Source organism: Pomacea canaliculata, linkage group LG6 (genome assembly GCF_003073045.1).
Source record: "Pomacea canaliculata isolate SZHN2017 linkage group LG6, ASM307304v1, whole genome shotgun sequence".
NCBI classification, from domain to species: domain Eukaryota; kingdom Metazoa; phylum Mollusca; class Gastropoda; order Architaenioglossa; family Ampullariidae; genus Pomacea; species Pomacea canaliculata.
This window is the reverse complement of record NC_037595.1, coordinates 30074323-30085770: the sequence shown is the minus strand read 5'-3', so window position 1 is coordinate 30085770 and position 11448 is coordinate 30074323. Positions and strand designations below refer to the sequence as shown.

General features: G+C 43.4%; 1 protein-coding gene across 2 annotated transcripts in view; it reads left to right on the top strand.

The window, feature by feature from the left end:
• The first annotated feature begins 9867 nt into the window (after positions 1 to 9867).
• Positions 9868 to 11448, top strand: part of LOC112566814 (pyrokinin-1 receptor-like) — a 46014-nt gene continuing 44433 nt past the window's right edge. The window contains exons 1-2 of one of the 2 annotated variants that reach the window (XM_025243190.1): positions 9868 to 9921; positions 10451 to 10792. The gene's annotated coding sequence lies outside the window, so the exon portion shown is untranslated. Of the gene's footprint in view, positions 9922 to 10382; positions 10793 to 11448 lie in introns of those variants that run through there. The other variant, XM_025243189.1, reaches the window with a different exon arrangement.

Genomic DNA, 11448 nt, shown 5'->3' with positions numbered 1-11448 from the left:
TATCATCCCCGTCTCTCTCCTCATCCTCCTCTCTCTCAGCTTGCTTGCTGTCTTTCAAGCCATTCTTCGTAGAATGTGACAAGACATCACGAACACACAAACACAAAGACAGACACAAAATGAACTCACACCCACAAACACACAAACACAAAGACACAGACACAAACATAGACTCACAAACGCACATACACAAAGACAGACACGAACTGAAACCCACAAACACACAAACTCAAACCGACAAACACAAGTCTATTCATACGCCTACTACCCAGAGTACAAGCCACCCCTTTACAGCGTGACTAGGAAACAGTGAGACAAGAGCAGGACACGCTAATGGGACCAATATGGCGGACTGTCTCATTATCTTCACGGGCTGCCAGACGACTGCAGCCTCCGTGTTCGTGGCGCGCGATGACCTTTGCCAGCAGGACTCAGCACGCGCGGCTCCGTCTCACTCCACCTCTTTACAGAGCCACTTGCTGCCCACACCCTCAGGACAGAAATCTGGGCAAGTGGAGGGACAAAAGGGTAGACAGCGACCCCTTTAAAATGTCGACAGGAAATGCTGAGACAACAGCAGCAAGCAGACTCCGGCACCACCGGAACACCAGTCGTCCCGTCCTCAGATGGAATGCTTTTCCTACATCTTCGTGCCACAGTACCGCCGCCACCACCACCACCGACCGCCATTGTCGTCCAAAGTTTTGTCACGCGATAGTCTGGGTACACAATCTACTTGCCAAATAGTCCCAGCAATCCAAGCAATTAATGAAGATTAAATGAAATAGTTTGAGAAACAAATTAATGAAATGAAAGAAATATTAACCAATATAATAAAGAGAAGCTATAGAATATATAAAATGGTTATAACTTGTTGCTAAGTGGTTTAGTTGCACTGTATATATATATGTGTGTGTCAACCACCTTTCGGCTCATCTAATACCAGTCCGGTTATCGCTTTAGGAGATTCCTAATTCACCGTTCATGTCTTTATGTGTGTAGCTTTTAAGAAACATGGCGAATTTCATGGTCATTACTGAGATTTTTTAATGATCGGGGTGTAACAGAAGGCGCAGCAAACAGATTACAAATGTGTTACAGAGAATCAAAGTGTTCAGAAAATAAAGTATCACAAAAATACTGTCTTAAAGAAGACAAAGCGTTGCAGAGGATAAAGCCTTCGAGGTTTTGCCTGAAATTCGTGAATGCCAAATCGGGACCGTCGATAATTTTTCTCCTTCACGTCCCGACAAAGTTGCTGTTCTTTAGCGCCGTTCGGATTTCAATAAAAGAGCATTCACTCTAAGCCCAGACCTTCTCTTCCTTCCATTTCCTTTCTAATGTCCCTATTCTCTGTCGACAGGCTCCTCTTTTTCTCTCCCCTTCCCACTTTTTGATGACAGCCCTCGTGTTTCCTTTTATATGCTAAGCTTGTCTCTGAGACTTTTGTTTCTTGACATCGTCTTTGTGAGTTGTAAGAAGTTCCACTCGGTCCTGGCAAGAGAGTCTGAAGCCGTCGCCTCCCTCCTCCCTTGCTGGAATGCTTCAACAGCTGGACATCTTGAGTTCACACACCAGGGTAGGGGACAGAGAGGACAAAAAAAAAGCATTTCAGGGCTGGCTTGGGGTTTACACTTCCGAGAACAAGATTTCGGTGGATTCCAGTATTAGGCCCGAGGATGAGGTTCGTCCTGCGTGCTGGCTCTGGACTCCATGTCTAAGGTCAGGAGCCAAGCACAAAGGGTGGGAGGTGTTTTACGCAAGGTAAGACACATTTATAAAATTAGAGGAGACTTTTAAATCTTCTATAAGAGCTGCTATCTTGTTGCTTGTGAGGTTTAAGCGTACTGAATAACCTGGCTACGTAGTTTGTAACTGTCTCTCTATTGAAACCTCAGATGGAAACAAATAAAAGTTGACATTAAAATACAGCCATGTCGTGGACTCATTTGAATATGGGAGACAAAACTCCCGAAAAGAATGGGGCATCATGAAAGTACATTTTTAGCCCCCATTCCCCCTTAAAAAGTCAACTGGAGGTGACAGATCATTTACAATGATGTGAAGGATGCGATTCTCGAGTTTCACAAGCAATTCATGACGAAGGTGTAGGTGACAAAAAAATACAGAAAACCGAACTAAATAAAGTTAAAAAATATATAATGAGAAATTAACATTTGATGTTCTACCTTGAGAAAGAAAAAAATTTCTAATGTCTTCGCCAGGTGTGCAATGGAAACTGCAATCAAGCCACCTGTGAGGAAATGTCAGAGATTGATGGAAAGTGGAAAACATTTTGAAATGGGATATTTTGTACCAAGATGTTTACAATATTACACGTTAAAGACATACTATGAACGTATGAGTGTTTAACTTTTGACTGATGTGCACACAGAGGTACACACAGAGGTACACACACACACACAAAGGACATATCTTTTCCATGATCTCTTGCTATGACTGTTTTCCGCATCATATTCCATGGAAACATCATTTGAACCTATATTCACTCCTATTCTACAGTCAGTGCGTGCGTGTGTGTGTGCTTTCGCTGTAAATACTAGCAGAAAAAAGTCGCTCATCTGTGGCTGTTGACTGCATGCAAAGTAGGAATTGTTGAAAGTGCCAGCTGAGATTAAGAAGGATGTCATGTCTGCCATGGCGACTCTCCTAGAGCTTGCAGGAGACATTTGACCTCTTAGCCTCTGCACGCAACACTCTCGGGTTTTCTGATATTCGTCCGCCGCCTGCTGCCTGGTGTAGTGAACTCCGCTCACTGTTCACAGACCACAAGCGGCGATTATGTAATCTTTGCCCTCGGTGTCTGCACCTCACTAGTGGTACCTTAGAGGTCTGGGTGGAGCATTTGTCATATTTGTAATATGTAATATTTGTCACCTGTAATATTTGTCATCTGTAATATTTGTCAAAATGCTAAAAAGTATGGTAAGACAGCGACTGGCTTAATAAGTTCAAGTGCAAGCTTATAAGAGAAGGATAAAAGCTGAACAGGTGCTGATGTTTAACCTTACAAAGATAAACCAAGGCAGTGGTATGTGTGCAAGCTACTAAACCTGAGCTTGTTACAGATGCCAGGAGCTATAATAAGGCTAAGCTAATAAATCTCGCGGCTGCAGCGGTGCGTGACGAGGAGATGAAGCGGCACCGGCGGCCACGCTCGCAGGCCACGTGATGCACGTGCACAGCGTCGTCACTGGCCGAGCGAGAGGCTCGCATGGGGCTCGTGGTGTGGAGAGGAGGAGTGAGGCAGGACGGTAAACACGGCCACGCTCCCTGCTGATGATCAGCCAGGAGACATCCGGGTACACCGCACACCTGGCTCTGTCAGAATGGTTTTACAATTCCAATATATGCTAGTATCATTCAATATTAAATATGGAAATCAGAAACGTTTTCAAATATAAGTATAATAATAAAGCTGTTGTTATAAGAAACCATACGTTGACTCTTAGTATACGATACTCTCTGAAAATATTGTTAGTTTTTATATCAAATATGTTGCCTTTTTAACAGCTTAATGAAATGTTTAACATAAAGTTGTTTTGCAAACTATCTCTTCAATTAATGTAGTAAATTAGCATGGTTATAAACACGTTTTGTCTGATTTATATCAGATACGAATGTATTATTGTTTTTGAATAAAATATTTTAAATAATGCATGTAAATAAAGATGCCTTTTAAAGTAATAATACATTTGTCATTAACAAAACACGAACATCGTTGCGATAAGAACTGAGAATATCATACCAAGGTTTCAACGTTTATATATGGTTCTCTGGTTGGATGGTGGCTGCTGAACTGTTTTATTTCCCCAAATTGCTCATAAATTTGTATCAAACTGCATTTTGAATGTAAACAGACGATACTAGGAACAAGAATTCCTTGTAAACGTTTGCCATTAACCCTCACATTTCTGTGAGAAAACACTTTGACATTAGCAAGCAGAGCGACACAAGTTATCGTCAGTAAAAGATGGCGACTCAAAATACCGGAAACCGATCTGGCCAGTACCTGGCTTGAAACCGATGATGCATCTGTTCATGATTAATATCTTTAAGAGGCTCGCCACAACCCCTGTTGTACAAGTTTTCAGCCCAACTACGCTCTGTCACGGTTATTTTCTCACAGCCTAGAGTATTTGCATGTGTTTAGCTGCTGATGATACCGGTGACCGGAAGTATCGCTTACAACCGTCAAATGCGCGCGCAGTTCTGCCTTTTGTGGACCGGCGTCTGAGCAGACGTCTTGGTGTGAAGTGTTTCTGGACAGCAGCAGCAGCCACCCACAAAGCCTGGCACTGAAGCGAGTCTTGGACGGGTGGACCGTCCAGTCCACCCGGTATGTCTGTCGCCAAGTTCTTCCTGTCCATGTCGGCGTCCACCGCTGTCCAAGGTCTCCTTAAACACGATCGTAGTGTCGTGCAGGTCACGTGACCAGACTAGAAAAGCTTGCCACGCTTTACTGTTGCTGAAAGGGGTTCTCAGTGGCCCATGAAGGTATGAAATCATTGTTCGTGCTCTATGTTGGAGGTTGCCGAGCAATTTTTTAAAATATTTTGGTCTTTAAAATATTCACACACACACCAAAACGGGCTAGTACATAACACACAAACACACGGGCAAAAATATACGCACACACACACACACATATGTATCACATAAAGACGCACGTTTTCACACACACACACACGCCTAATACACAATCAAGCACCTACTGGAATTGAAATTTAAAAAAAAAACCTTCCGACCTTATTGCGGGATATTCCTGCTTCTAGTGTTCAGCAGTACGATGATGAATAGCTGGATGAAAGGAAGGCCGCCATCAACAATAGAACTTTCTGGACTGGCGATATTTTGTGGTGTTATCTCTCATCAGAGGGGAGGTTATGTTAAACGATTTCTCCCAGTTACTTGCCCCAAACCATCGTAGCTGGATTTGTGCTGCAGTCCATTCTCAACAACAAACGTCTTGCAGGTTGTTTTTTTTTCATCGAGGTCTCTTTCAGTCATAAAAGAAGCTCCTTTGAAGCCATCTTAGACCGCTGCCGTTACACTTGTATTTTTTCTAGCGTATTATCTGTAGGGACAATATTTTACATTTGCATACATGCATTGACCTAGCACTAACGCTAGGTTTGGACACAGATGTTTATCTTAAAGTTTCTGGGAAGCATTCGTTGCTCACACACATCTTGTATCGACAGTCCAGCGAGCAAAGCTCCGGCAGTTATGAGATGTTTACTGCCTTCCCTGGTGTTGACGATCCCCTGTCCCTGTTCTGTGACACGTCTGACGGATTTGCCTCTGATAATGCAGCAGCGGCCAAACATCTTTAACCCGCGTCACATCACCGACTTCCAAAGACACTCATCAATCGCCAAATACGTGTTCTGTTTTGATGTTCAAGTTTGTCTGATGACTAGAGGTCCTTTCATCGGAACACTCATCCTTTTACCTTCTTGCTGTCTGCCGAGGGTAGTTGTTTGGAAAAATTGAACGTTGGCCGCGCTGAGTGAAGTTTACTGTAGATGTAATGAGGCAGAAAAGGAGTAAAGAGGCTGTTGAGTCTCGTCTGTGTTCGAGAACGAGGCTGCTGACCTGGTTACAAACAGCGGATGTGACGTGATGCGTTTGAGAAATAGGCTGACAGGAGTTGGTAGACAAGAGGGCTTTGTACCTCTCGCTGAACTCTCTCTGCTTTCAGTTTATTTCTATTACCTTTCTGGTTGTATCTAGATCCCTTCCTTCTTTGTCTCACTCTAAGTCTCTTTTTATGCACACACACACACACTAACTTACTAACTGACCAGTTCGCAGGAGCACAGATATATTCGCTCAGACATTTAGTCACGAGCGCAACCGACGACTGTTGCTACATGTGTGGGTGATGGAGAAGAAGTCTGGAGCATTAAGACGACATTAAGACGTCTGCCGACAGGTCCTGCTTTGTGGCTGGACTTCCCCAACGGTTTAAGGAGCGTCCGGTCTGAGACCTTTGACGTGTCTTTCTCTGGTGTTACACGGTGAGACACACGTAACGGCTTCTGGTCACTTTGTAAAGTCGCCAGCTGCTTCCCCTAGTTTCGTGCATCGTCACTTGTAGATAACTTGTACCGTCACAAGTAGGTCACAGTTACAAGTACGTCACATGCAGGCCACCGTTACTTGTACGTCACATGTAGGTAACTTGTACTGTGACAAGTAGGCCACTGTTACGTTTACGTCACACGTAGGCCACTGTTACTTCTACGTCACTTGAACAGTGACACGTAAGCCACTACCGCTGTCGCTCATACGTCACATGTTCCTGACATGCAAGCCATGTCCCTGCCTCTCATGCGTTACTTGGAAGTGACAATCAATTACCGTCTGTTGTACGTCACGTCGCATTACCCATCGTTACCTACACGTCACTGACTTTGCCATTGTTACTTGCCGGTTACTTGCAACGTTGATTGTCTGTTACGCACTTCACTTGACCTCTTTTGCTATACTTACACTCTACTTCCACCTCAATTTACATTTCACTTATATCTTCACTTTCATTGTCACCATGGCAGCAACCGTCGTTTACAGCATCACCTGGATCATCATTTTAATTACTCTAAAACCTTCATTAAGAATGCTGTCCCTTTTATTAACAATATCACTTGCCCGTCGGCAGGTGAAAAGTCTAGAAGTGATGCTAATTAATAATACAACAGTGTGTCGCACATTTAGACACCAGGCTGGCAGTCGCGACAATTAAAAACTAAAACTAATCGATGAGCTTTATATGGCGCCTCTGTCATGGTAGACAACACACAGCCACACCTAAGACTGGACTACAGTCACTGAAGCGCCAGTCCACATGATCACTTGGTCTTCACAGGTCCGTGTTGACCTCCGTGACCTGAAGTGAACACGCCGGCGAGCTGAGCGTTGGCGGAAGACTGGACTCACCATCCACAGAGAGATTTATAAGGCCGCCAAGTGTTGCAAAATGTGTCAACAAGGCCAAGACATCATCTCTTCAGGCACAAATAAATAATTGCACCTCCTCCAGATCACTTGTTGACATCTGCAGTCACATGACTGGAATTAGCAAGTTGATTTGCGCTGTGCACTGCCTGTCCTACAGCTCTACAAGTGTTTTGTGATAACAACATTGCGGACATTCCATCTTGTTTTGACTCGATATCCGTGCCTCGTCCGTGTCTACAAAAAAAAAAAAAAATGAATGATGAACAAAAACAAAACCAAAAAACAAATAAATAAATAAAATAATAATAATAATGAAAATTGGCTTGTACAGCGCCTTATCTCCCCTGTCGACAAGCTCAAGGCGCGTCACAGCTGACAGATGGTGTGACGTTGAAAACAATCTGACGTCAAAACAAATGACGGTACTCCAGGCCAAAGGTCAGCTCTACACAACGCGAACACAATCCGCAGGTCAAGTATCAATCATGGCAGACACGCCGGAAGGCCCTCCACAGCAAATATAGTTCACATGGCACATTCAGCAGACGACACCAGTCCTGGAACGATGAAAACGTTTACTGATCGCCAGAGGTCAACATGAGGAGGACATCAGATAAAACACAAATATAACTCTGCTCCCTCCAGCCAGAGAGCCGGGGGAACATCACTAAATACTCGGGTCAAGGTAGTGTACACATAAATTAATAGAGGAATGAGATGTGTGTAGCAGTCTCCTCCACACATACACTCACTGCAAGCAGTGTATCTCACTGCCTGATACATCGAGACACCAGAACCAGGTTGACGATTGAATGAATGAAAATGAAAATACAAAATGAACATCTCAGAGATGGTGAGCAAGTCTGTCAAAGTCCCTATCATCGAGCTGCCTTTTGTGTTCTCTGAAGACACGTGACTAAAAATCCTGCTTTGAAACAAACCAAGCTAAAAAGGGAAGAAAAGACAAATAGAAAAAGAAAGAAAAAAGGAAAAGGAACTCTCATAGGAAATAGAAATGATGAATAAAATTAGAGCAAAGAAACAGCAGAAAATACATTTTAGAGAATGAATAAAAAAAGCGCTACAGTTCGTGCCATGCAAAACACACAAGCATATACCCATAGAAGAGAGAGAAAGAAGGAGAGACTGAGACACACACACACGACCACACAGATAGCCGAGTGTTTTTGAGTGAACAAAGCTGTCATGTTGCAGCAGTAAAAAGCAGAGAAAATAACCCGAGTCATTATTTCAAAAAACTGACACAAATAAAGTCTAAAAAATCCTCAAAATTAATGTAAGAACTTCCCCACATGATATCGAAGTTTTTCCTGCCTAGCAACTTCCTGATAGGGTCATCAGTCTGACATCTAAGATGAAAAGGACAATGTTGTATTTTTATACACTGAACTGAAGTTGTTAAAGTTTTATAATTATATTTGCGATAAGCGGCTTATTCCGTCAATAAGTACAACTGTATAATGACAATCCAAACACATTAATACTTGACAACAGAGAGTACATAGAGAGAGAAAGAAAGAGAGAGGGGAGAGATTATAATTATGATGTAATGATCGTCAAACAATCACGTGACTTCACATGAGTTGTAATGGCCATACAGAGAGCTCCTCTTATCCCGCTTCACACAAAAAAAAGGAAAAGAGGGGAAGAAAGAAAAAAAAAAAAAGAAGGAAAGAAAATGTTAAAATGAGGGGATGGCTGAAAGGCCCTGAGCAGTGAGTTGTCGTCCTTGTCGGCGTGTGGATGGAGGAAGCCACATTCTCTTCTCATCATTCCTTTACTTCTTCTCCTGCACCTCGGCTGGGAAGTGCAGGCTGCTTCAGTGGGGCGAAGTCCTCCCATTACTTCCACACTTAATGCAAATGCTGCTGACAAGTATATTAGCAGAGTAGTGCCAAGGAAAAGAAACATCTCTCCATCCTAATAACCACACAGTACAACCAAGTCCCTCTCTCTCTCTCTCTTCTTTTTTGCGTGCATGCACAAAGTCGACAACAATGAGAAAGAACTCGGTCACAGAAGCGCAAAAAAAACCTTTGTGGGCGGAAGGTGTAAGTAATTTATTACAACGATGGAATCTTTCCTCTGTATTTTGGGTTTGTGATAAGGCTTCACTCGGTGATAACGAGTAGACGAACACGCAATCAAGACACATCTTATTTTGTAAACTCTCCCAGACCTTCTGACACATTTCTTGGCAATGGCAGTGTGTCTGTCCTGCAACATAGCTATATGTTGCTAATGTGTGTGTTGGATATTATGTTAACCGACGTATATATATATATACACACACACACATACACATACACTGGAAGCGGTCTGTTGAGGTCATTTTATGAAACTCACGGTAGGAGATCTGAGTTCTGAGAGATGAAATATTATATAATGAGATATTCATGTATATTGGCTTGTCGTCAACGCAGTGAAAAAAGGATGATCACCCAGCAGGGTTATGTCCCAATGGTCTCGAGGTAGCTGTCTGGTCAACGACCTCAGGTGTCCCTTGCAACCCCGTTTGACCCCTGGCTGCTTCCCATGCATCTTGTCCCCCTCTCCTCTCGTGCATCCCGCTCTCCTCTCGTGCATCCCGCTAAGGTCAGAGGCTGGGGTGTGGATGTCCACCTGTGGACACAGGACAAGAGTTTCTGACGAGATGTCTCACGACCAGATTCTTAGCTCAGGACATCGACGCTCGGTACATCCATGATGCTCCCACAGGGATGGCTGCAGGATGTTCCTCTTTATACTACTCAGCTCCCTTGTTGTTGTCTGGCACCGGTTTGCGTGTGGTTTCTGGTTGCATTGCTGCATCATTGCATGGCTATCTCATTAATTCGCGGAAATATTGCATCATTCTAAACTGTACTTTTTCGTTACGATTTGTAATCATATGTGATTGTGAGAATCGGAAATTCAGTGAGTATCAAACACGTTGTTTGTGTGTGCGTGTGCGTGCGCGGTTTCGGTGTGTGATCTAGAGAGTATTATTATTCTTTAAATTATATGCTCTATTCATGGTCTGGTAATTTAAAGCGCGAAGATGCTGGCCACATGCTGAGATTTTGTGGAATACATCAGCAGCAGCATCGTCGTCGTCGTCGTACCAAAAGCAGAGACAACACAAAATACAGTAATGAACACGAATAATGACATCTTTACGACGAGGTTCTGCACACTGTAGACAGTATTTAAGAAAATTAATACTGGGAGATGCAATGTGTAGTTTTGGCTGTGCAGCAACCAACCTTAACAAACGCTCACCACCTGAACCTCGCGGTGCGCATGAAACAAAAGTAAGAATGATCTGAGTCGTGCATCCATACCAAAAGCAACTCTTTTTCTAGTGGTATATATTTGTTACTGTTATTGTTTATGTATGTGTGTGCGCGTGCATGGCTGTTTACACGTGTATTTACGTCTTTTTCTTGTTCTCGCGTTCTCTCAGTTCTTCGCTCGTGACTTACTCCCTAGTCGCCCCCTACCCTGGCTGTAGCTGTTTACCGAGGGCTGGCAACACGCTGCAGCTGATGAAGGGTGCGCTGCATGCCGCACGGTGCTGTACGGCTGCTGCTGCTGCAGGCCACGCGCTGACTGCACGTGGGAGTGCGTCACAGGCTGCAGCAGCGACGGACAGCATCCAGTGGGGGAGGCGGACTACGGAAGCTGTGCATGCGGTCAGCAGCACACATACAGCAATGTAACAGTACACTGTACACAGTCCGGGCTTGTACATCATCACACGCTGGATGCCGCGGGTCTCAGGAATTGCTTTTGCAAAAGTTTTCAGGTAAGGCAGCTTGTTTTTTCTTTATTTATTGATACCTTCATGTTTCTACAGCTGGAAACTTTTACATAGGAGTTTCTGTAAAAATTTGAAAACAAAAAGTATTTTCTTCTCTCTCTCCACTGCAGAAAGTTTTGTCAGAAAGAAATTGTATGAAACAGTTTCATGAACGCCAGGACAAACGCGCTACAACTACCAAACAACAATAGACGAATGAAAAAATATCAGCTGATTTCACAAAAAACGTGTAATATAATTCTAAGCTCGTGCCAGGTAAAGGCATAGCAAGCACCCCCTCTAAAAACAAAACAAAACAAAACAAAACAAAACAAAAACCACACAAACAAAACCTAAAGGTAGCACAAATATAAAACACGCAAATTTATCTACCTATACACAGAAGGTAAGTGGGGACAGAGACAGGGGAGTATGTAATTTGTCTATTCAACTGTTAAACACGGACTCATTTCCATGACTGAGAGGTACAAACAACAGTATGGCTGGCCTCAAGCTACCTGAGATAAGTCAATAGTCATCACATCGACAGTCTGGTGGATTACCTGTGTCTGGCGTGCAGGTAAATTGGCGTTAGAAACACCTCACACATAATGCCTTTCTATGTATCTTCGCATCGACCACCCAAACCAATTTATTTTCCC